Source organism: Bombus terrestris, chromosome 4 (assembly GCF_910591885.1).
Source record: "Bombus terrestris chromosome 4, iyBomTerr1.2, whole genome shotgun sequence".
NCBI lineage: Eukaryota > Metazoa > Arthropoda > Insecta > Hymenoptera > Apidae > Bombus > Bombus terrestris.
The window spans coordinates 1,593,866-1,621,537 of record NC_063272.1 but is presented as its reverse complement, the minus strand read 5'-3'; the positions used below and the strand labels follow the sequence as shown (position 1 = coordinate 1,621,537).

The 27,672-nt window shown below is 34.2% G+C and overlaps 1 protein-coding gene across 4 annotated transcripts in view; it reads left to right on the top strand.

The window, feature by feature from the left end:
* LOC100647828 (paired box protein Pax-6) overlaps positions 1-27,672 on the top strand; it is a 143,417-nt gene that overhangs the window by 14,440 nt on the left and 101,305 nt on the right. The window lies entirely within an intron of this gene.

Sequence of the window (27,672 nt, the reverse complement as noted above, 5' to 3'; positions counted from 1 at the left end):
GTTATTGATAATATATTATTATCGTTGAGAATTGTGGATCTTAATAGCTGAAATAATGTGTTATAGGAACACTAAATTTACACTTGGAATTCATATTAGAATAATTATATATTTATTTGATGGACAATCTCTATTCATCGATACGCGCATGCACGCGCCTCAGCACTTTCTTCTATAGCCGACTGTTAACCGACTGTTAACAGTTTACAGATATAGTCTGTTTTCGAGACGCCACGCGCACACATACCTCCACACACTGATATTCACATAGAAGTATTACTATTACTCATCTAACCCAGTCTAAATTATATATATCTCGATAATTATTATTTAACATAATATATTAATAATAAATTAAAATTTATAAATTTCGTGCAAGAATAACTATAATAATTCCTAGATTTCTATCGCAAGCAAGAAAACGTACCTATGCAGAATATATCTTCTTTAAATATGATTTTTTGAATAATTAATTTGATAATCGGAAAGGTAATAATCATCTTAATAATAGTAGAGAGATTAATTTCACTCATTATATGGACAAAATTTTTATTCCGACAAATATCGAATAACAGAAAACAAAGAAAGAAAATATATATCTTCGTCGAAGGAATTTAATTCACGTTTATTAAATTCTTCTCTCCTTTATGCACCTATGTCTTTTACTCTTTCATGCTTTGAAAGGTTATTAAAGAGGCGATTATAACAAAAATATTTGCTCGCGGGTTCACTGCTAATTTTATAAAAATCATTCGTTCGTTCGAGATAAATACTGTTTACATTTTTAATTAAGAGATAAATATACATATATGTATATAGAGTACTAATGTAAATAGTAATGTTTATAAATAGGATACAATATTGAATTTTCAACAAAATATTTTCTTATAGCATACTTTAACACGAAAGATCAAGTATCACTGGTCTCCATAATTTTTTATTGAATTATTTAATTATTCAATTATTTATGCAGGTACATGCATATACTTCAATAAATTTTCTATTTAGTTAGTTGATTCTTAAAGTAATTAAATAAATGTTATTGTTTAAATATGATTATTACGAATGTCAAACAATGAATTGATCGCTTAGTTTTTAGGATTGGTTTTTCCTTTCGTTTATATCGTACTTAAGATACCAGCAGAGCTTTCCATTTACAAACGAACAAAAAAACAAAGATATTCGGATGAATGGAATGTTGGGACAATAAAACGCAATAAAAATTTTTTCGTGTTAAATAATTCACTTTTCATATCTTCGTCATTCATAAAGGAAACGTTTAGCTATCACGAAACTAAATACGTAATTTCATATATATATATATATATATTCGATCGGTACAGCTTTAGTCAAATCTTCCAGCCCCTCTTTTGCTAATTTTTTTTTGCAGGTATAAGAAATATATCACGCATAATACATAGTTTGATATTGTAAACAAAGCTTTGCTTTAGTTTATTCGTGTACTTTAGTGTACATGTTATAATGAACTTAAATGGATTTAATCAGTACTAATTGCAAACTATGGTAAGCATAAAAAGTATCCGTACAGTAGCCAATTCATTAATTTACGACATTTTAACAACCAAAATACAGTACATAATCTCAAAAATCTCCGAAATGAATTTCACGAAAAACATATTACTATTCGCAAAAAAATACATATATATATATATATAATATACACGTGTATAATATTTATTCGTACGCGATTAAGTTCATGATAACAGAAAAGAGATAAGTTTGTGCATACAAATATAACAAAAATTGACTTATTAACTATGAAGATATTATTGAAATTTGTTACTGTACGAATACTTTCAATATCCACTATAATTGTCAACTAAAAACATGCTAATCTGAAACACAAAACAATATGTATTTCGCATTAACGTAGAACCAATTATTCTGAGACGAAGATCCACCTGTACGCGTGCTCTTTCACGCCAAATTTCCTGCGATACGACATTATAGTACCACCCCAACGTATAATAACCACATACAAGGCATTTAAAGCGAAAACTCGCGGCACGGTGAACCCCGGCAAATTATACTAGCCTTACAGAACAAGAAGGAGAGGATGGTCCAGGAAACTACGAACTGGGAAATAGCCGTGAGGCCGAATCGAAACGTCCGAGAATCAAGAGGGAGACGTTCGGTTGATGGCTAAGGCGTTTAACCCCATTAGTCCTGAATGGAAGTTCACCGTGGTCTCTCTTTCTCCTTGTCTTTCCAAGTTTCCTCCGTTTCCTCCCGTTTGCTCGAGCTCTCTTAACACGGAAGGGGGTCCAAAGAGGATGAACAGACGACGTCTCAAGGCTTTCTAAAGCCGACACCGAGGCTGCTGCCCTGAAACTGGCTGCTCACTTCACGTATTGATTTCCATTCTCTTACGCTTTACAACGTTCACCCTTTTCCGCGAATTCATCCCCTTCCATCCGTCAAATGAAAATCGACACTTTAAAATGATCGTATAGACCGTTTGTTATTGCGAATTATCTGTGAACGATCTATTACGTGGTGAAGAAAAGCGCGACGTGAGAACACGTTTTTCGTAAAACTATCAATCTTGCAAAAGTAACGCTTTTCCTACTTGCTCAAGAAGTTCACCAAGGTATACGTTACCGATAACATAGTCAGTCGCAATAGTCTATATACGCCTCTTAAATACTGCGATATGTAAAATAACATTTAGGTGAAATATATAATATTACATATATAACAATTATATATATAGTAATTTTTTTTATACAAATAATAAATAATATATTTCAGATGAAACACACATGTACCTTTGCGTAGTTTACGTTCTTTAGGCGCCTTTATTAAAAAATGTAAATTCGTATAAGCATCCGCAGTTTTGCTAATAAATAAAATGACTTTTTCTTCAACTCCTACAATACTAATATAATAAGTCAACTAGTACCAATCTTTTTACGGTATCCTTTTTGCGGCAGGAGTCTCAAAGTGACGTGTTAAATGGTCGATAGGAATTAAATCATCGAAGAATCTACAAGTGAGCGAGCGGGAATCTGTACGGTGCTCGAAAATCCACGAGTTATCTGACCGAGTGCGGCTCAGTGGGGTGTGTAGCGTTAAGTTGGCGTTAGCTCATCGAATCGCTTCGATGGGAACGACGTCGGCCGCGATCCCACCAGACGAGGGTTTTGATCGATCGTACGTACAAATCGTGTTTCCGGTTTCTCCTCGTCACGGGAACAAATCGAGTTCCCTCTTTTTTCTATTTTCTCTCCATCCTTTTTTTTTTTATCTCATTCCTTCCTTTTTTTCGTTGGCGATTGTTGTTTACGCGATTCGATAGCATTTTTCGCAAATTTAAAACTCAAAGTTTTGCTTAATTCATGTTTAATAATCGCGTATCGTGGATTTTTAACCTTCGGTATTATTGGAGCATTGTATTAATCCTTGTTATAATTTCGGTTATATTTACAAATTATTATTAATTATTATATGTTATATGTATTATAACATTAACTTGTAACAAAGTTTAATTTTTCTGTTATAAGTTAAAATAATATTAGTATTTATTCATGGACTAGAATTGCGATATAGTAATTTATCTATTTTAAATATGGCTTTTGAAATATGCAATACAATTCATAAGAAGTATGATATACTATATGTATTGAATAAAGGACACGATCGATTAAATTCACATCCTAAATCTTTATCTATAGCTTAAATTTCGTTTCAAACATTAAAAGACAGTGATGATGTATTAATGTAACTGAATTTTTAAATAGAAATCTAGTAGCAATTTTATTAACTTTCATTCGCTGTTATTTCTTGCTATTAGAAATTCTTCGTTTTTCGATCGAAAGAAAGAAACAAAATGATACAACATGCTGCACGAAATCATGTAATAGAAAATGTCAATTTCAGTTACAAAATGTATCTTCACAGTAACTTGGAAACACTTTGTTTAGTTAATTAGTTTAATACACAAATTTAGTTAATTTAATGAAATATACAATAATCACATATGATATAAACGCTTGTAAGATGCACTAGCAACATTAATAATTTATTTAGTAACTTGTAAAATTCTAATAAATAGCTGTAATACAACTTATAGATGCACTAAATAATATTAATTAGTGATTCATTGTGCCGGGTAATGTGAAAAAACTTATTATTACGAGTAAATAGCATAGTCAATTCTTTCGTAAGTCAGATGTCAAATGAGATCATTGTAACGAATAAGGTGTTCGCCGGGAAATGCTATCGGATTTAATCAAGTTTTTAGGATCATACAAGAGTAGGTAGCCCACGCGAAGGAACTCTGAGAGTAACGACGAGGACTTGCTTCTAATTTCTGGGCGAGAGTTTCGAAAGTTTGACAAGTCCTCGTGTAGTTCACGAAACCGAGACTCCATAAATTCTGTCATTAATTTGCTAATGGTTCACAATGTTAGCAGCTCTACTAACAAGCTCCTAATTTTACGTCAACTTTACACATTCTTCACTTCTATGAATGAAAAGGATAAAATGAAATACCACAAGATTTTTCAATTTCCATTCTTTCTTTCTTCGTGACATAGATTCTTCTTGTAGAGTTTGATACTATTTTCCAATACCAAGCCATAGAATTTTTTTCTAGGCGTATTTTATTGTTTGAAGAATGGCAATTGTTCACCTAGCGAACAATATGGACAAACTTTCTGCGTCTTGTAAAGTTGTAAACTTGTAAACTCGCATTCTTTGTTACTCCGACTTTAAAAATATTACATTATACAAAAAATACCTTTGCACAAGTTTAACTAAAAGGTACATATGTGTTTCATTTTTGAAATATCAATACAAAAGATACCCCATAGATTTTTCGATATAAAAGTTTCGTTTTTAGCTAGTTTGTTTGAATAATCTGCGAAATACAGTCAAACTATCGGTCATTGGATGGATTAGTGTCTATTATAAAACTTATTATGAATGAATCCCGCTCTTGCTATAAAATATTCCATTAAAGATGTGTTAAATAATGTGACTTGTTTACAATAATACACAGGTATGTAGTATCTTAATGGGGTTTAGAGCAAGGACAAGTAAAGGATGCTTTATTTATTAACAGGTTGATACAGTTTGTGTATTTAACAACGATGAATATGATGATAAAGAGTGACAGATTATTCAGTGATAAACAATGTCAACGTGTTCGTTCGGCTTGGCGGCTTTATACATCCAACCTCTCGACGTGTGCTCTTAGAATCTTCAAAAAGGACTGCGTTGACCTCAGATCATTTCTTGGTGTTCTCGGGGAGACGACTCCCACTACGCTCGGATCACCGTTCTCGCCTATGATCACGTATGCCGCATTCTTTCGAAACAACAGACCGAATTCAACGTTTCTGGAAGTCGCTGCTTGGCGACAACTATGTTCTCGTTGATACACTGTATTATGCTCCTCGTCGGGCAAATAAGGCGATCCGCCTGCGACATCGTAGAACCGCGAGCGACGGCTAGAAACGCGACCCATACTAAAACCTGGCAGCGTAACAAAACGCACACCTCCCTCTCTTTTGATACTACAGGTATAATACGTAATATAAAAATCTGAAATATCTCACGATTTGGTTGATGTTGCAATTTTATGCTTTGTTAGACCGGCTATTTCGAAGAATCGATCTATTACAGAAAGCAGCAGAAGTTTTGTATTTAAAATGCGCATTTGTTCGATTCTTTACGCGAATTGTATATTTCTTATTATCGACCGACTCTTTGAAACATTCTGTGTGATAAAACATTACGGTACAGTGAGATATTTCAGATTTTTATATGAAATATCTCACTTTTTAATTAAAAATTATATCATACCTTAACGCGTCTCGACGTAGAATATTCCGAAGATATTCATGCGTCCTTTACGCATTCTCCTAATTATGTCAGCTCATGTCCCTTGAAATTATTCAACTTCTATTTAAAACATTTTTCAATAGCATCATTACATTAGTTATAAAAAATATTTATTTTAATTATAAAATATATCGTGTATGATGCATATATAATGCAGTTTTAGAAAGTATCACGCGTTAATGGGCTAACATAGGACAAATTTAACATGATACATATACTCAATTCGTTTTTGATCACGCGACAAAGCGGAATCGGGCAGAATGAAAGACACGCCGCCTTGCTATCCTTCAGAATTCAGAAACGATCAATGCCTCGACCCAGTCTCTTTTTCGCCCCCATCGCCCGTTTATCGGTTAAGATATAAGAGAGAAAGAGGAGGAAACATAACGATTTCTTCGTATTCTTATTTCGCGTGTTCCATCTTTCTTCTCCTTTAACTGCCACTATGCATCGTGATCCTTTACGAGGATCGGCAGGGCTGCCACGGAAGAATGATTTGTCGACATCGCGACGCATTGACAGGCGTTTGCCCGAATGCGTAACTCCGAATCCGTAGATCGAACGATTCTTTAACCCTTTCATTCCTAACGCTGACTATGGTCATGCCATGCGTGATCCAACTATAGTCGGCATCCATCTAACGAATCATGGATACCGTTACCAATTCGCATACTCGCGGTACGTGTGCCGTAGAGAAAGGGTTAAGGTTCCTGGATTATCATCGCGAACGATAGCGTATACAGTAACTGGCATTATTATTCAAAGTTACATATTAGTATAAATGAATTAACGATACTTAGAAACTTGGATAATTTGATTTTTCACATGCTTCAATTTTTGTAAGTTACAATATATTTTCAAAGTCGTACACTCGAAGCGATATTTAATAGAAATTTTATTATTCCAATTTGACGGGATTATTATTCGAATATCATGTTATTTAAAATGGAACGACAATTTTTAAAACTTAATAATCTTCTAATGATTTTCCGTAACTTGTACATTATATTAGGTTGTCCGAGAAGTTTCTTTCGTTTTATGAGAAAGTAATAGACGCACAGTGTTTTTCCTTTTATATTATTTTATCGAATTACGTACGATCCATTTTGTTCTGTTGAGATAAACACCGCGATATTTCACAGACTTGGTGTTGCGTTTGTATGAAAGTGCACTGTTGTAAAAAACACTTCTGATTTCTCCGTAAAGCGAAGAAAAATTTGAAACACGTAGATGGGTAGAAGATTTTTGACGGAAATCGTTAATAATTCTCGTAAGGTAATCGTAATGTCGAGGTATTGCTGGCAAGCAGCTGAAAACGAGGCGAATGTTTCTTCTGCAGTGAGAGTTCCCTTTGCAGCGAAGCGTCGACGTACAAAAGGAGCCCCGTTTCTTCTTCGCCTCGACTAAGAAACGAGAGCAGTAACTGTTCCCTGTGCAAACACGCTGCCATCGTTCTACGAGCGACTCTTCTAACTGTTAAACGAAGTAAAAGAAAGAAAAAAAAAAGAAGGAACGAAAACAGAGACAAAGAAGTATCAGAAGAAGTAGCAGAACAAGAGAAAGTAGCAGAAAGAGCGGAGCAAAGGAAGCTATCCTACCCTGTAGAGGTCCCTGGAAAAAGAAGTGAGCTTTGAACGCGGAATTCCACACAGCTACCGCACCCTTTCTCCTTAAGAAGGAAGAAAAGAAAAAGGGTGTCGGTATTTTTATGTGGGAGCAGTTACGAATTAATTGAATGACACAAGGAGAGGTTGCCGCCCCTCGAGGACGCTGCAAGAAATATGGCTGAGGTATCAAAGAAGCCCTCTATCTGTTTTACACGACTGCCTGGCATTTTAAACAGCCAGCCTTCTGCTCGTCGATTCGTACTCTCTTTTCATCTTTTCCTTTCCCTTGTGTTTATCTTGGTGTATTGAAACTTACGTGCATTGTTCAATGTTTAATAGAATATTGAATTTTCATATTGAAGTAAATGTAAACAGACTCGTTCTTGGTAAACAGATTCTTTTGCACGACAGTTAATATTATTATAAAAATAAGAAAATTCAAAGGAACTTTTCAACACTTACCGACTAAATATTAAATGATTCTCATTACTCATTAAATTCGATATCGAGGATATGATAGGTTGAAGTAAATGTTGAAGTAAATGGAAAAAATAGGATTCGTTTAATAATTAATAGCTTGATACTTTCGAACGTCATTTAATATTAGTTTCGAAAGAAATTTACAGGGAATTGTTCAAAAAGTAGTTAAACGTTAAATGGTATCTACTTATCTCACACTAATTCCAAGAAACGAGATACAATTTAAGATACATACACGTAAGATCGTTGTTTCATCAATTATTTTATGTTAAAAATGCAGGTTATGCATATATTATGATATGCCATTAGTCTTCAGTGTAATAATGAAAGAATGAGGAAGTAATGCGTTAATGTAGGTATATAATATATTTTACTGTTTATCATGTTACTAATAACAAGTTAAATAATTTCTTTTTAAATGTAGATCGCTTAAAAATTGTTCATAACCGAATTTGTCAAATTACGAGACAAATATGTTAAGATCGTTCACACACCTTTCAGTTTCATGAAAAAATGTAATCCCCCTCTCGTTGTACAACCTCTTCCCATTTTTCATTATTCCGTCTAGATAAAAGTTCTCTTGATTTTCTTTAAAATATGAAATGTATACACAAAGGTGGGCACGAACTTATGGGATGATCTAATAGTTTATAGTTTGACTTAAATAGCCATTATCTTTGTCTAATTTCAGAATGATTAAATATCGATCATCGTTCCTCTTAAAAATCTTAAAAATTAATTCTCCCCTCACTGGTCATCTCGTTTATTCCAAAAACCTATTCCGGGATCCGTTAAAGGCAACGTCAAAGCATTCATTAGATATTATTTAGTTGAGTAACTTACTTATTATTATTCTGAATGTAATTCCTAATGATATCCAATTCCTAGCCAGATAAATTTTTATCCAATTGCACATATATTCGTTCGTTGCATTCTCATACATGTTACATAGATAAAATTTTGTTAATAAAATAACGAAATTTGACGAATACTTTTCAATATATAGTCTTTACTTTAAATTTCCTTGACAGTACCAATGAAGTATTAATCATCATATCCGCAAAATCACAAAGCCTAGTCCTCCTACCAATGAACCATCTACGTCTAAAAATTCATCCATCCATGGAAGCCAACACCGAAACAGAAGACGTCTGCCGGTGGCAGAAGATAGTCGGACGTAGAACTGTACGTCTTGCATCAGATGTATTCGACTGTAAAATTCCCTCTTCAAACAGAAACGGGTGGCTGGCACGTTTCGGCGGCTGCCTTGGTCCAGGCTGAAAAAGATGGGAGGCCAGGGGTGAGCCGAAGGAATTTCTGGCCCAACACAGACAGCAAGAGAGTACAACTCGAGAAAATTCACCGCTGTACCCAGTACACGTACGAAATGGCTCGATAGATAGATAGCCGTGAAATCTATGGCTCTGCTTTCTTGCGCTGGCTTCGAGAACAGGCAAAACGGGACCTTGTACTTACTAGAATGTTTTGGTGGAATCACGCTGTATTCTAGAGCCTGTAGAATCTCTAATGCAGCCGCAATAGCGGAAACGAGTATGCGACGCACAGCCATTCTTCGATACTTTGGAATATAGCAATATGGAATAGAACGCGAGCTGTTACGAGGAAGTGGTTGGTTGATGCTGATTTGAGGGCAACTCGTGCGTGCAAAATACAGTTGTATGAAGTTATCATACCACGTATAGTACATATTAGAGTAGAAAAGATGTTTGAATTATCTTACATGTACAAGTGCAATGTTACGAATTGGTATTGTAAGTATATGGTATGTTATACGAGTCTTTTCAACATGCTGTTAGCACTTGACCTGTCAGCAGCACTATTATCAGTAGCTGAACAAATTAAACACAACGATCGAAGAAAAATGCCCGCCTTTTTTTTAACCATACCAAGGCAATGCTCAGCTACATGTAGCTACGAGGACGCAACAAAAATTACAGTAGCTTGGACGAAATATCACGACACGTCTACCACACTTCATTCTAATTCGATCATTGTAAGATTTTTCTTAATGGTAAAGGATTTAGTAATGTTGACGAAATTAAACGTGCTGTTGATACCTCTTTTGCCTTTAAATCTATCAATTTTTAAAGCTGTTGACAGATGACAGCAAGTTGTAAACAATAATGGCAACTACGTTATTAATTAAACAAAATAGTGTATTTTACGAATACAGTACTTTATGAACGAAACTTCAATATTCCCATTACTTTTGCATCGACTCAAAATATTCACGCAAAGTTTCTATAAGTATTCGTGAGTACTTTCGTGAGTAATTGTATATGTAATCACTAGTTTGCGAGTGTTTATGTAGATTCATATTTTCACAAATACAATTTAAAAAATGGAGCCTAAACAAGGATCCGTTTCATCCAATACTAAATATCATAACAACTTATTATACTCTAAATATTTTATATATATTTACATTCTATGCATTCCTGCATTTTCAAACTTGTTTCCATACCTGCTCAAACATCTTAAGTCTGGTAACCACGTTTATATCTGAATAAAAAATATATATTAACATGGCAAACAACAATTGTACGTTTTTGGTAATTGAAAAGACAAAAGTCTGATGTGAATTATTTTGTCTGATTTTGTAGCTCTAGTACTAAAAACAGAAAGTTAATCTTAAATTTGCCAGTAACTATAAACGCACATAGTGTTTATTTAATAAAGACGCGTTGAATTAATTTGATTTATCATCGATTGCGTGGATAATTTCTGAGAGGATTCGCGACACAATAAATCGGGTGAAAGGGCAGCGTTAAAAGGAACACCCAATCGCGTTACGTCTTCGGCTCCCTTCGTCCACTTTTCTGTGTTAAATCAGTGAAACGATCACGACGGCCCCGTGAAGAATCCATGAAATTCCCATCGCAATAGCTTCACGTCTTGACAATGGCGAGGGTCGTCGGGCCACTCGTTCTTTTCTTTCGCCGCGTTAATGAGCTTCCACGCTAATGCACTTCTCTATTCCCTTCTTTGTCTGTCGTATATTTTTGCTTTGTCAATGCAAAAATAGAAACATTTTCATTGAATAAATATTAGACGCATTTTACTCTTAACTGGTATCATTGGGAATCAAAAATTTTGAATTAGAAATTCATTAGTTTTATTTTATTACTGGCCTCTATCACGGACAATGTAAAACATGTATGAACATAGAGGCTGCAAAATATTATTATCGCAGGATACAGTTCGTAAAGATGACAAAAGTATTTAAATAGTCAATTATTCATTATATTAATAACTCCCGATATTTAACATCTATTACACGCTTAAGATGGCTATTCATGCTGCATACTGTACGTTTGCAGTAAGTATCACGTAATACTATAAGAAGACGTAATAACTCTTAAATATTTTAGCAATATTCTAATACTTGGCTAGGCTTACATCTATTTTTTATAAATCACCTAATGCTTATTTCTTTACTCGGTCTTTAACTTTCAATTTCTTACTTTCTTATCCAATTAGCTTCCCATTGAATTAATGCAACTGAACGATATATGTATGTATAAACCTACGATTAATCTCTAAACAGCAATCAAAACCTATGTGTATTTAGAAAATCTATTATAAATACGAAAGTAAAAGCTTTTCTTCCTATAAATGAGGTACAAGTAATAAAGTAGTCTGTAAAGTGTAAATTTACATAAATATTTCAACAGTATAATATCAATAATAAATATAATGAAAATATTTTATTCTTTTATTTCAACGCTTTTTTCGGGCATCCTTCTTAATTTTTTTTTTGCACAACCTTGCTTTTTTGTTGATACGACAGCGTCATTCCACGACTATAGCACGTGCTGTATGACTAATAGCACGAACAAAAAATGTGACGTAAACCGCGCCCTTACGAAACTGTCGCGAGGAGGGTGGTTCTGAGAAAATAGCGGCAGTATGAAAAGATACCGCGACGACGACGTGTCGCCGTCGCTTTTGTTCGCCTGTGAACGCTAGTTGGCGACGGCGTAGCTTTAATCGTTGAGACCAGCTTTCCAAATCTGCCGAGCTAAATTCATTCTTTGTAACTTCTTTCTCCTTATAATTAGAAATACCTAAATTTACAATATTGAGTCTTAGGTGTGCCATTATTGGGCCATTAGGCATAATAACAATTCAGAGTTAGAGTACACCCAATTTTGGAACCTTTAATCTAATTTATTATTATTTATTATTATTTATTTATTTCCTTCTTAAGAATTTTCCATGAATTGTTATAGTCAATCACAACAAAGCGATATTATTTGAGTGTTAATTACCGGAGGGCAGACGATAAAAATGATCCTTGTACATGTTTATTCCTTCTAGAGAAACGAAAGAATATTATAGTACCTTTAATTTCTGTTCAGTATACATCAATTTATTTGAACAAAATATTCTACATATTACACAATTGCTGTAAATGTAACTGTTAATATATCATAGAAGAACTGTGTTTGATCTTCACAAAAACTTTCACAAAGGTTTTTCTTCTGTAGAATTATTTAATTTGACAATCTTGAACATTGACGAAATAATTAAATTCTGACGTAATGTTACGATAATGTATATACTACTGAAATTAATCAAACAGTCTATTAGATGTTGTTTCTGACGAAAGAGCAGTATCAAATGAAATTATGTCATATTTTTTTATACCAACTTCGGAGAAGGAGGAAAATGTGTACCTCGATTCGACACGCATATTTTCTTTTTTTATGTATATTCACCGATTTCTCTGAAGTGGCTGAACCAATCGGGATGATTCTTTTTGTATCTTGTGGAGCATATGCTCCGGTTGGTCCTGTTAAAAAACTTTGTCGATTCAGTCATCGTAAACTATTTTTTTTTTTTTTCAAAAAAACTTTTATTTTTGCACCGATCATATATTTCATATATGTCCGTCGATTTCTCCGAAACGGCTTGACCAATCAAGATAATTTCTTTTGTAACTTGCGGGGCATGTTGTCACGCTGGTCCAGTTACAAAACCTTTTTGCATTTGTTTTTTGTAAACTATATCTTTTGCAAAAATCCAATTTTTATGTATGTTCGATTGTCGAGAATTGGATTAAAATATCGGAATGGAACCTTCTGCATCCTCTAGCGGTGTTGGACCCTCATTGCAAAGCTTCTCCCATTTGTTCATTCTTAACTATCGTCGTTGCAAACACTTTGTTGTTTAACAATTTCATTTATGTATGTTCGGTGATTGCTTTGTAACTGTTGGATTGGTATCGAGATGGTTCCAAAGCAACAGCCTAAGTGAGCAACTTGTGTTTTCGTCGCAGGAAATATTGTCCTCTGGATTCCTTTTTGGACATAAGTCCACTTTCGTTGCGAAATGATATATGACACACTATCAAGTTATAGGAATATCCTTCTCTATCACTGTTCACAGCATAATATCAGTTGCGGAATACAGCTGACTTATTTCTTATTTGCTTGGAGGGCGGCACAACTCATACATTTTTTCCATTAATAAGAACGAAGAATTGAAATAGACAATAAAGAAATGGAAGAGGATTGCTTATTAATAATAATGAAAACTATTTTGTCTCAGTTCTGCAATATCGAAAGCTATTACCAACTTCGAAAAACGCTAAAAAGTATGAAATAATTTCTATTTCATCTATATTTCATTTAGACACGTACGCAATAACGGTTAGATTATTTATTCATTTATTAAACAGAAAAATAAATATAGCGCAACCTTCCCGAAAGCAGCACAAATTTAAAAATACCACTAATATATAGTCTATTTCCATTTCTAATTATATAACATGGGTAATTGTAACGATTGTATCTTACGAAAATGATAGCTTGCTGTGTATAGAATTCCACTAACCTGTAGGTACATTATTTATACATCGAGCGTAATTTGTACACGGGCGACGCTTCTGTGATATAATGTATGGCAATTAAATGCAATTGAAATTTGAATAATATAGATATAAACGAGTTGACATTTTTTGCTACACCACATGCATCTTATGGTATTTTGCGTCGGCTGTAAGGAGGTTGCAATATATCTAGTACGTTGGTTAGTAAGTAAATGGATAATCTAATCGTTGTTACACATGTATTTCAATAAAATAGAAATGAAATAGAAATTTTAGATATTTAGATGTTCGATTAAGATAGATCGCGTAAATCAATATGGATCACTAAATTTATGAAATAATATTTTAGAATAGGTGATATGTACAATATCATCACGCTTGCTTCATCACTAGACTACGGTTATTTACACACACATATTTATATGTACATATTTTTATACCCATATATTATAAGTAGTACTATATGTATACTGTTTTATTTATTTACGAGTATATTATATGCACTCAATGCATTCCTGCATATACTTTAAAATTTCCCATAAATGTATAAAAATCCACAATCTATTCATCATTCATCAACAATCAAATATGCATGAGAAATCATTCTAAATAAATCCGTTTATGATAAGTAGTCTATAAGACTGAATTTGGTAATTAAATAAATTGAATAATTATATGATGCTTATATTATATGCCGACGAATTATACGATAATCGCATGAATAATTTAAGGATTAATGTCAATAAAAATGAAAATAAGGAAAAGTGTAGAAAAACGTATTATGCGCGATGAGGACGAGAGAAAAAGCGACAGGACTTTCTGGCGGATCTAATAGAATCGAGAGGAGAAAGGAAAAAAAACGACGAATACCGAACTGAATAAATATTTTGACAAACTGCTTCAGAGGGGGCAATAGTATCCATGGGTACGTCGACAACTGTCGGCCTAATTTTCCCCTAAACATTTCCGGAGATTACATCGGATTCTCATTGTATTTTCCCCGTGGATCACAGATTTGCCCTTGCAACAGAGGTCCGTGTAGTTTTTTGATGAAAAAGCAAATGTCTTTAATATGCTGTTGTACCTATAGTTGTTGACGATATATCGGGATACACAGAAGAACCACTTTAATTTTTAGTTATTAATTTAAATGTTTAGCCGAGGAGCTTCCCGAAAGAAAACCTTTTAAGTATTATTTCATGCCGCAAAATTTTATTATATCTATTGGACAGGTAATAAAATTGAATATCTACGTAACATTCTGAAGATTTTATAGGGAAATTTACAATATAGAAATAATATTTTTATTACTAAAGAAAAAATAAAATTATTTCATTATCAAAATTAATACAGAGTACAGATAGTAAAACTCGATAACCATCGAAAATTCTAGTGCATTAAATATAGATTTTAGAAAGAATCATACAAAAATATTACATTACTACGAAAATAATTTTTTGCAGGTATCATTTCACTATATAGTTAATAAAATTTAATAATAAATAATTAAATTTTTAATTGTACAATTTTCTGAAGAAAGCTTTTACAGTTTTATGGTAAATATATATATGTATGTATAAGTATCGACTTAAAATTTAAAAATATATTTCAGAATCAATTGATAGATCTCTGTTGGGTAAATTGGAATTTTTATCCACTTTTTACAAGTTTCATCCGCAGAACAATAAAAACTTTAAGCCGTCTCAAAATATTCTCTTCGACAAACACTTCCGATATCTGCTTTTATAGGTACCTCGTGTATCTCTCTATTTCAGCTGAAACTGAAACTCAATAAATCATCTTCAACAAAACCATGAGTAGAACACTTCGTTTAGAACTCTTTACCCGTGGCTGATATAACTGCCGTACGTTGCTTGTCAATTTTTCATCTCCCTAACAAGATCGCTACAACAACTTGACGTTTCACAGTACAAACTTGTTCGTAAACAATTCTCCGCCACAAAATGATAAGAAATATGTACGTAGTATTTTTGTAAATTAATGGAATATGTAGAAATTTTATATATATATATAGCATAACTTCACTGGTAGATTCGACACACTAAAATTAAAAAAGACGTTTAGATAAACGTATGTCCGATACGATTTTGTTTCCGGTATAGCTGTTTTTCTATTATATTAATTGTTTACCTGCCTTTACAGAAATTACTTGAAGTGATCACCTTCGCTTCGATTTAAATAAAAGCGCGCAGACATCGTTCCGTTTTGACTCGTTCAGAGTTGCTTGCTATTATCCACATTTGTTGACGACTCTTAATAATACGTTGCAGGAGTATCTCAATGTTATCTACTGCTGTGTTGTAAACTAACTGCTTTAATTGCCACCAGGGATAAAAATGTATTGAAATTAATTTAATAATTTGGACTTGAGTCGAAAGTCAAGAATCAATTATTTAAGAATATTGCTAATTTGTTGAAGTGAAAGGTTGCACCGTTATGCATAAACCACATGCGACGACGTACAACGTCGAATTTAATATCTACCAATAAATCATTTAAATTTTCTGATTCACCCGACAATTTTCCATTAAAAAAAAAGTAGTTTGATTAAATGACCAGCGATTATTCCTACCCTCGCGTTAACGCTAAATTCATGTTTGGTGGTTTGAGTATATAATTGCGCATGTACTTATTTTATTTTAATTATTTACGTTAGAGTTGCATCTACGGCTCACTGTTTTGGTATCAAGAAACATTCAAGAAATTCATTAGTGACGATCATCAATTCATTAGACGATATTCTGCAGGAGGATCGTTAAATAATCTTCAGTAAAATACTTGTTAAACGAACGTTTACATTCTCCCATATGTGTTCAAAGCGCACATATATATACCATATAAAACAAAACAAAAATTCATAAAAAAACCTCTGGAGTTGGAGTGCAATTTCTCTATCGATCGTCGTTTGTTTTTCTCTCCAGATGAAAATGACGACGCTGCGTGAGGAATAGACGCGAAATGCGTGGATCGTTAGCGAATGTGACTTAATAGGACGATAATGACGTGGCGTTCGGATTTTCCATTTAATTTTCTGAAAGGTTCATTTGTGCACCACTGTTCGCTCCTCCTCCCTTCTCGTCTTTTTCCCCTCTTTTCCTTTCGTTTCGCGCGCTTGAACTTGTACAGACACACAGGAGCGGTGAAAACATTTTTTCTAAAAAGGACTCTCGAGTGGTCCTCCACTTCGCGTTCTGAAAGTTCTGGACCGTTCTACGAGCACAATAATAACCATTCCACCCGCACACCTGCTCCCAGAACCTCTTCAGGTCCTGACGACTCGACTAATCTCACCGAATGTGCTTTGCTCTCGTCTGACCCATATTTTGTCGTATTTTGGTAACGAGGCCAAATCGCTTGGTCTCCGTGCAGACTCGTGGCTTCGCATTCCTAATCCCTCTTGAGACGATACTTTGTCGCTTTTGAAGGACTGCTGGTTAAAGGATGCTTGTATATAGAATTGATGAAAAGTATTTGTATATTTGCCGTTCAGAAATCACATTGATCAAAAGTTGAAAGGCAGAAAAGAACGACAATGTTGCAAACACTATATCTTTAATGTACCTAGTTTGCTACTATGTTTTCTTGTAAGAAATGCTCACGAAAGTAAATAATACTCTTTAGAATATCGTGTACTTAGTAGTGGAGTTGGCAGAAATTCTAAATTTTGTTAGCTATATTCCTAGTTATACCTGTTTATATATATTTAATATTTCTTAGTTTTTCTATTAACAAACAATTAAGGAATGAATTTGTATAAGCATTCATTTACACAAATGTATTATGAGCTTTGCTTTTATAAAAATTAAAGTTTGCTTTACATCCTATCTAATCCAGATTTTAATAGTACGAATAATTATACTAATATCGGATGAATGTTTACACAGCATGAAATTGAAATGAAGTTTATTGCGTCGTTATATTCTTTATGGACGCTTCAAATTTACACAATCGTAAGCTCCGTAAATTCAGCCCAAATCTTTCAGAAAGCCCATCAAACACGCCGGAACGGAACGTTAAGGATAAAGACTCAATCTCTCTTCAATCAATAACGCTCACATTTCATTTTGAAAACTAGATGTAGATCGACAGCTATGGCTCGCTATTCCCACAGCTGATCATTCCGATACGTGAACTAATTATGTCAAAACCCTCGGTGGACACGAGTCCCATGGGAACAAACGGGACCGCGTCAACCACAATACCAGAGCCAGTCGATGTCATTGTGCACCTTATGCCCGATTGTGTTCACGTTAAAAGGCCCCTTTCGTCGCCTTTATTTCCTAGTAACGTGGTTCAACCCTCGTCTCGCTCTTTCTGCGTTTTCGTGCTGGGGCCTCGTCGCGTTTTTCGCAATAACCAAAAAAAAAAAGATCCCCAGTTAGTTTACTCAACTATCCCCCAAGTAGAAATTGCGATTAGGATTTTCTCTATTTTTCGATCTATACGAATTCGCGAAATTGTTACGAGGATTACAAGTTGGGAACATATGTCATTTCTTATTGTGGATGGAACTGTCGTACTTTTTCCTTTCGCTTTTTGGCTTATTTTGGTATTTATTATGGAACGATGTGGATTAGGTTTGGAATGTTACGTTATGTTCGGTTATTGCAAGTATCATTTTCTGCTATATAAAAAAGAAGCTTTTTATCTAACTATGACACGAAATTCCGTGTTATAGGAAATCCTACTGTACCTATATATTATAGAAAGGATTGCCGAATTTTCTTAGTAAGAATTAAATTGCGGACCTTTATGCAAATTCGTATGATTATAAACTTAATTACACAAACAGAGTCTAAGTAGAAATTTATTTCATCCACTAAATATTACGATAAATGCTACCTATACTTTAAATATTTTGTATATTTTTGCGTATTATGTGGATTTTTTCAATTCTAAATTTTCTATAAACGTGTAAAGATCTACAGCCTGTTTATTAATATAATGCGTGGTTGGCTGTTTAAATACCTTTGTCATATCTGTGAAATCACTTACACAAAAACTAAATATTTTGTAGCATCTGTATACACTTTTAAATTTCTTTGAAACATTACTGATATAATCATAATAGCCGAGCTTCGTTGCAATGTTAGTGAAATTTCAAAATGTTTCGTATAAGACGTAATCTATTTCTAAAAGGTATCTACTAGTTTCCATAGGTGTTTGAATATTTCCGTGAGCAATCATATATAACATACAGGATCTGGTTGAATAATATGCGTGATACGAAAATATTTTATCTTATATTCTCTTCAGATTTTTTCAGAAGCGATCATATCATATTTGCCCATGTTACTAGTTTCGACCTGTATAAAAATGATTGGAGAATTTTATTAGGCTTAAGGATTGTTCGTCATAGAACATGTAAAAAGGATTATAGAATTTTATTGTTAAGAACTGGTCATTGCGATACTCGTTCGTCATAGCATAATCCACTGTATTTGCGCAGAATGCAAATTCGCTGTTCGTTTGCGATTTTTTACTTAATCTGGTCTTCTTGGCTGTTCGGGTCCAAATTATCCAATTATCTAGGGGGGGGGGGGGGGGTTAACCTGTGCTTTCGAGCTTTCCTGCTCGAATAGATCTGGATCGACGACAGCCAAGGTAGCAGCAACAGCGACGGTAGCACAAGGCGGTCGTGGTCCAAAGCGGACCGGACAAAGAGCTCGTAAACGCGTTATTCCACGCCAACGGATCTGTCAGAGCCGCTTCTCCGGGTGCATCGTGTGGAAAAGGCCCATCCACGAGCTTCCTAGCCTATCCGCACATATTTCTCTTCGTAGCCCAACCACTCCGTTTATCTTCGTTATCTTTGCATCGACCAGCCAGGATTCAAGCAATGTCGATGACTTTTTAAAAACAAATCAGGATTCGGATTATGTTCAACCACATATTCTTGATTCGAATTTAGTAGTTCATTGAAAGATTGAAGGATATGTGAAAATAATAAACGGAATTGAACATATTGAAAACGAAATCTTTAATATTTCTCGAAGAGGACACGTCTATGCGTGTAAAATATATGCAAGAAATATGTTACGTTTATGCAGAAGAAGTTTATTATTGTGACGTTTTTGAGAAGATTAATTGATACTATCGTCGAGCAATTACTTTAGAAGAAATGTCTCGCTCGCAACTAAGAATAACAACGACGATCAATGCTATCCACAAGAACCATGTACCTACTCTTGTTCACAGTTGACGCCTTTCAGGATCATCCCCGTGTTCCTTTGACCCTTGAGCAAAAGGTGTACATCTGCCTGTACAACAGTCGATCCCCTCGCTACAAATAGGCGATCGACGATGAATCGAGTTGTCAATGCACGGCCATTAATAACGCTAATAACTGTCGGAACCAAATTTTCGGAAAAACGTGCTCCTCTTAAAGATCGAACCCGGGCCTCAAAAAAGGAATGAAAAGGAAAAGAGGGGAACACGATCGTGTATACGTGGCTGAAGAGGTACTACGTGGTCCAAAGCATGCGGCAGATTGGCTACAAACAGCGGCACAACAAATACTCGAAGACTTATTGTGCTGCATTCACGAGAACTAGCGATGGGACCAAGCTCAATATACTCGCTGTTGTATTTATTTTAGAGAATGATACCTATTTATATGTCCAAAAGGAAAGAAATTTTGTAAAAACGTTTTTACTTCTTCGATTCTTAAGGACTATATTAACAGAAAACTAGTTTTTATTCATCAATTTAATGTTATTTTGTTAAAACTAAACCCTATTTAGATATTTTGAATTGATATAGTATACTAACGTATAACACGCGAAGTAATAGTTCATAGTATGTAATTGTTTTATTTATTTCACTTCAATGTCAATTTGCAATTATCAACATTTTCATTCCTTTGAATTTCTATATTTTAGAATCTTAGGATTTACAAAACTCAACCCGTAAAAATTAAAGTAACAATATACTTAATAAGAATACATATATATATATATATAATAAGATTACAGAGTAATACTTTTTTCATAACAGCTTTTATGTTCAGTATTCTTCGTTCAGATACTTCGTAATTTACTATACTTGTGACGTATTTGAACCCATCACTAGCACAGTGGAAAAAGTATAGGGAAAAGAGGGATAGATGTTTGAAGAGTCCTCATTTTGAAAACATGTCCACAACAATGATGCTATTATGACTATCCTATATCGTCATTGGCGATTCTTTTTTTACTTTTCCGTCGTTTTTCCAATATTCTTACCTGCCGGTCAGTTTTACACGTAGTTGACCCTCGCCGGTGTAGTTTCACTGTTAGGTGTCTCAATATAGCATGGTAAGATATATGGGATCGTGAACGAGAGAGGAGAATCCCGTTTTCTAAAAAGACGATTTTGCCGACAGAATAGGTCACGTTGTCGACGACATACGGAATTTTGTATATGTTCGATGTTAAAGCTTGATAGATTGGAATTGATCTTTTGGTATTGGCTTGTCGTATGTCTGAAGGGTATCGATGTAATGGGGGATTTTATAGCTTATAGAAGTTACGTATTTTATTATTTCCCTGTCAATTCTGATTTGAGTGGAGAGAGCAGAGTTGATTTATCTGATCAATTGTCTGGAATCTTTGTGATTTTATTTATTATTGGGAGAAATCATTGAAATTATTTGGTAGCTCTTTTGTATCGTTAAATATGATTTTTAATTATCAGAAGTCGATTATTGATGTTATTGACATAAAGCAGAAATTTCACTAATAAATTTCATTCATAAGATTCATAAGACTCATTCGATTACACTAACGTGTATTGACACGTTGAATTATACATCGCTCACCAGTTCAAACGCACTATTTATTTCGTTTTTCATACGCGAGCAATTTTAACGTTTAATAACTCGTTAACCGATCAAATATTACCAAAACTGTTTCTTTCGTTCAAGGTTATGGGTTTTCTTCGAGAATATTAAATTTTAGGTATGCCATTACTTTGTTCGCAAAACTTCATATCTATCATCTCTAGTTAAAAAAAAACTTATATCTCTGGGTCGAATAAGTTGTTCCCCTTTTTAATTGTGTACATTAAAGTACATTCCTTCAACTACTATACGTAACATAAAAATCAGAAGATCAACAAAATTGTATACTCTTACCTTTCCCCTAGAATCATATATTTTCGCTCTTTCATCCTTATTCGCTTCTCGCTTTCTTCACCTTGGTGCCATTCCTACAACATATCGTCCTTCAGTCAATATTTGAAGTCCGCATTAAAATATCCACAGAAGCAAACTGGACGATGTAGAATCGGTCGGCCACGTCCTCTTTCATCCTGTGAAACGATTATCCTCGCTGAGTGCAGAAACGTTCGACACCACGAAAGTAAGTACTCGAGGCCAAGTGGGCATCCCTTGACTCCTCCCTCTTGGAAGTTGAGCGGCTTGAAATGGTTCCAGGGGTGTCTTGTTCATTCATTCCCCGGAAACACTTGTACGTCGAGCCGATTGAGACACCGACAACAGATGAACCAACCTTAATCGTTCACTAACCGTTTGTCATCGAGTTACAGAATGCATTGTTCAGACTTTACAAGTTGCTTCCATGCTTGTTACGAATTCTCTCTCTATCTCTCTCCCATTTTACGTTAGAAAGAGAGCAATTAAGTACAATGACGTAAAATGATCCGAGTTAATGGATACTATATCGTAGCTTTACTGGTCTTACTCGATTGTGAGACTTGTCTTTGTATTATAGTTGCTATACAGGAATTTTGATTTAATGGATGGAGTTAGTAATAAATGGTCTTGTTTGAGAAGTTTCTCGTAATATAGTGCAGTGTGTCAAGATATAGAAAATATTATAAAACTAGTGCAAATATTGTAAAAATAGAAAAATAAATTATAATATAATTATAATGATATTTCAAAGTTATGCCATTTAGAAACATAATAATGCTTCAACTTATGTACTTTTAATCATTTTACTTATTATAAAGTTTATTTGTTTGAAATCGTTGAATTGTGCGGTTTTAGCCAGTCCATGTGCCAAATCGGAAAAAAAGAAATGATTCTATCCTATTGTAAATGTAGTAAATTTAATAAATTGTAAAGTATTATATTTGAACGTGTTAGTCTAGTATCTAATTTTAATATCTAATAGATACAATTTTGATTACAGAATTTGTCTCATTTAGTTAAGAAGTTACAGGATCTAGAGTCTTTCGTACGGGTTTCCCATACGTTTTATCAAAATTCCGGAAATGACCAAATATTGCGGAATCATAATCTATCCGGTAATTACGCGAAATTTATTTTGTCCAAGTTAAATGGCTAGATATGCTTATCATAGTGCGGGACAAATATTTCTCTTCCTGCCGATAGAACACCGATAAAAATGAGTAAAATAGCGTCTATGTCAAGAAGAAAAAGAGGGAAGCTCGTTTGCAAAGGAGAAACAGAGCCTCGCTGACGCGACGGCTCACAAGGCACATTCATCATCCGAACAACTTCTTATTCTTGCCACGTTGTAGCTTCTCATTTTCTTCTTTAGTTTCATTCAACTTGGTCCAGGTGGTCCTCTGGTTCACCGTGTAATATAATCAATTACACGGAACAATGGTGAACCGGTAAAGCTATTGAAATTTAGGGGACCCTTTGCACGTCGCGTGTCCTCGAGTGTTACAGATACTATCATAAGTATTTCGACGCTTTGACCGATTTATGGTAATATTACCTTGATCTGATAAAAGTGTAGAAATTAATGTTGACTTAATGATCAAAAACAGCGTATATGATAAAAGTATACAAATCATAGATGATAATAAAGTGAAATTTTAAAGCTGCGTATAATAAAAGCATACAAAATATAACGATGATTTAATAATAATTGGAAGCCACATTTGATAAAAATGTGCAAATGAATGATTTAAATGAATAATAATTGCGTATATAACGTGCGTATCTAAACATTCACAGTGACAAGTTTTTTGGCCAGTTTAGTTTATCAACAATTTATATGTGTGTTATTGCTATAAACCGGCTAAAATGTTCGAGTACGAGCAACAATGAAAAGCGAACTATCATCATGGATTAAATTCGACGAAAACGATTCTTGCTTTTCTGTTTTCGACTAACGTTATAATAGCTGATTCGCTATCAGGAGTATTATGAAAAACAAAAGAACGGTGATCAATTATCGATTATACGAGATTCTACGTGGAACGCAATTTATCATACTGTCATGTCGGTGGAAAGTCTCGGCCACGATGAATCTTTTCTTGGCGAAAAGCCGCCAAAGAGAGTTTCGCCGTCGTTAATCGTTCCTCGTGTAAGTTACCAGGAAGTAAAGGAAGGATTTTACTATTTTATTTTTCGTTTTAACGGTACTTCGACTTACTGTTCTAAGGAAGAGGATGAAAATGAGGAATGAAAGATCTTTGAAAAAGAGTTTAAAGTCTGAAGATTTTGCATAGTAAACAAGTTTGTTTAGAAACTCTCGTGATTGTTTAGGAGGATAATAAATGTTGCTTATCGCGTATAAATTTGGAATTTGGATTCTTGCAATGTGTCAGGTGAAAATCAGTTATATTAAATCGTAACGTTTATACAATACATACAAAAACAGGGAAAATTTACATTACGACGCAATATTAGACGAATCGAATGCCTATCAGGATTTTTTATTTTCATTTCATTTTTCACTTTGTTCCCTTTCATTCTGTTGCTGTGATTCTTTACACTCCCGATCTCCTATTTTCTTCTCACTATTTTTCTTTGAATAACCAAGACATCACCCACTTCTCTCCTTCATTCTCGTTTATCTAATTCTCCTCTTCTCCTTTCCTTTCTCTCAATTTTTGTCTACTTCCTTTCCAATCTTGTACATTCTGTATTCTTCAATATCCAAGATTCTTTCCTTTTCTCGCTTCTATCCCTTTCCTGCCTCTTTCTTCCTTTCTTATTTTTCTTTCGCTTTCTTCTTCCTTTTCTCTCTTCCTCTCCCTTTCTTGGCTCACGTTTACAATGGACGCGTAACACAAGCAGAAACTAACTCTAGAAATGCACGCTATTTGCTCGAGTTATTATCGCTCGTTAAGGACTGGCATTCGAAACTCGACAATTCGCTGCCTTCCACACCCTTTCCACAACGAGGGTCGAGGGAGAATGTGAGAGAGAGGGTGAGAGATTTAGCGACATTTGCTCCCGTTGCATTTTTTGTTTGTCCCTTTGTTACCGCGTGTTGCCCTTTCGCTGTTGATTTATGAATGCTGATGTGTTAATAACTCTGTATAGTTGAGTGCGTGTAACAGCCTCCTTGAATGAAGATACTTAGCTGCTTATTTAAGTACGAGTATTTCATTTTATGACACGTACATGTATATATGTATGTGTGCAGATTTTCTGACTCAAATCTATAGCATTTAAATTGTTTTTACTTTTTGAATATCTATGATCTTCTTGTGACATTAATAATTCTTTAATTGAAGATTCACCATTAACAATTAAATTCTTCTAATTGAAAACTCATACTTATAATTTAATTATTGTTCCCATCTTCTTTTGTCATTTAAAAAACATGGCCTGTTATGGGAATTTTCCCATTTTTTATATCAAAATATTTTTTTTCAGTTATAAAATGACGTTAAAATAAAAAAGTCCTGAAATGACACTGGGTTTTAAAGAAAACAAATAAGATAAACGCTTTGATGTTTTAATTCAAATTTGATGCTTAGTTCGAGGATTTTCAGTTATCTTGAAATACTTTAAAATAATAGGCCTATATCTATTTTTTGTAGCAATAAATTCTATTACATAACAGAGATGTTTCTTCGCCGAGAATACCGGCTTATCGGATAAGTCTTTGACATTTCTGAAGTCATGTCTTTCTTCGGAAACAATAGAAATTCTACACTGATGGAATACTGGTAGGTAGGTCAGAAAATTAATCAGAATAGTGCATATTTGGTTTAATTACATTGTTGCGATAATGTTGCAATAAAATATATAATTTATACGTAAAGAAAGCTTTGAGATATCCGCCAACCCAATTATATTTAGTATATAAAAATTCTGGAAACATCCAATTTTTGAATTCTGGTATCTTTCTATTACGAAGTGTAAAAAGTGAAAGAGCGAGAGAGAGGAAGAATTACAGCTTGATTGTGTATACCTTTACGCGTGCTTCTGTTTATAACACAGTGTAAGTGTAGAAGGGTACACCCTTAAGTCAACCAGAGCATAACCCTGCCCATATTAGCAACGTGCGATGAAAGGGTGTTCTCGAGTGGCCATTCTGTCAGAGAATGTGTTTTGATATTGTAACGTTTGTATTAAATATCAAGAAAGGGTGCCAGACTCTAAGCCTGTCGTTTATTAGGACTTCATTAGCCGTTTTCGATCCCCCTGTTTCTCTTTCCTCTTTGCTCTGATGCCACGGCTATTTTAAATCGTTCCAATTGTACCCTTATTGCAAATAATAACAAGATATTAATACTTTCTTTTTTCTCTTATATAGTTAGTTATATGGTGTACCTTTTAAAGAGCAGATGCCGAGCATTTGACATTTCATCCAAAGTACTTATAATCGATAAATTACTTCTAAATGTTGTCATATTATGCATTCAGCGTCTTGACATATTTCCATTGAATTAAATTAATTATATGGGATACAATACAACGTGAAAGAATAAATGTTCATATTAAAATTGGAATAATCGAATGGCATATGTTCATTTCGTTTTTACGTTATGAACAGTCAGTGAAATTCTTCGATACCTTGACTGATTATAATAACAATACGTGAATTTGACCACAGCACGCATGTCAATAGGAAATTACTCAATTTGATACAAATATACTTCTGCCTCAAATAATTTTATCTTACAAAAAGTATAAAGCAAAGGATCGAAACGAAAGTTACTAAATGCCGAATGACTAAAATTTCCAGACAAGGCTAATTCGCGCCGACTCGAACAGCCGCCGTCGTCGTCGTCGTCGTCGTCGGCGACGACGACTAACCGAGTCGGCGCAAGTTATAAGGAAGATTTACGAGCGTATGCGATTGACGAAAGGGGGGCTTACGGTCGATTGACTTTTGAAAATGGGCCTCGCGCGCGAGGATCGTGGTGCTTCTATACCTAGACTAGACGATACGAGTGTTCCTTTCATTCGAAATATCTTTTCTTCCATTCCTATATCTATAAGTCACCAATCGGCAACGTCTAAACACTCTTTCGCACATCGTTCTACTTCGTAAATTGAAGCTAGCTCTGGGAAAAGGATTCCTGCAAGGGGGGCAAAAGAAGATTTGCAAAGGGAAACAGATTATTTCTGGGATGTCTTAAATGTATTTTCTATCGTGTCGCGGTACTATTATCAAGGAGTTAAAATTGATTAATTCTTTCTGAACTAACATTCATACAAGAATAGAGAACGATAGTGGAAATGAAAGAAACGGAAGTTATAAAATAAGTATGAAAATAGCTCAAAACATTGAAGCTTAGCTATCGCGAATTATCAGCACAAAAATAATTAATATGTAAAATGGAAAAATCATTTGAATTTATTCAATTGTTTGTTAAAGCCATCAGAAAAAAAAAACACTCTGATGCGTTCAATTAATTCGCAATGGTACTTAAAGTGCTCATGATAACTAAGGAATGTATTTTGTATATATATATTCCATTGATATAATTTCATTGATTTGATAACGATATAAAAGTAGTACGAAACGGGGCAGACAGGACGTTCGCAACGTTTATTAATAAAGCATATTCACAGAGAATGTTCCAAATGTGATAAAGTGGCAAAGATGGCTTTTGAAATTTCAAAATGGTACTTTTGACCAAAATTCGATTAACCAGAAAAATTGCGATAAATAAATCTCA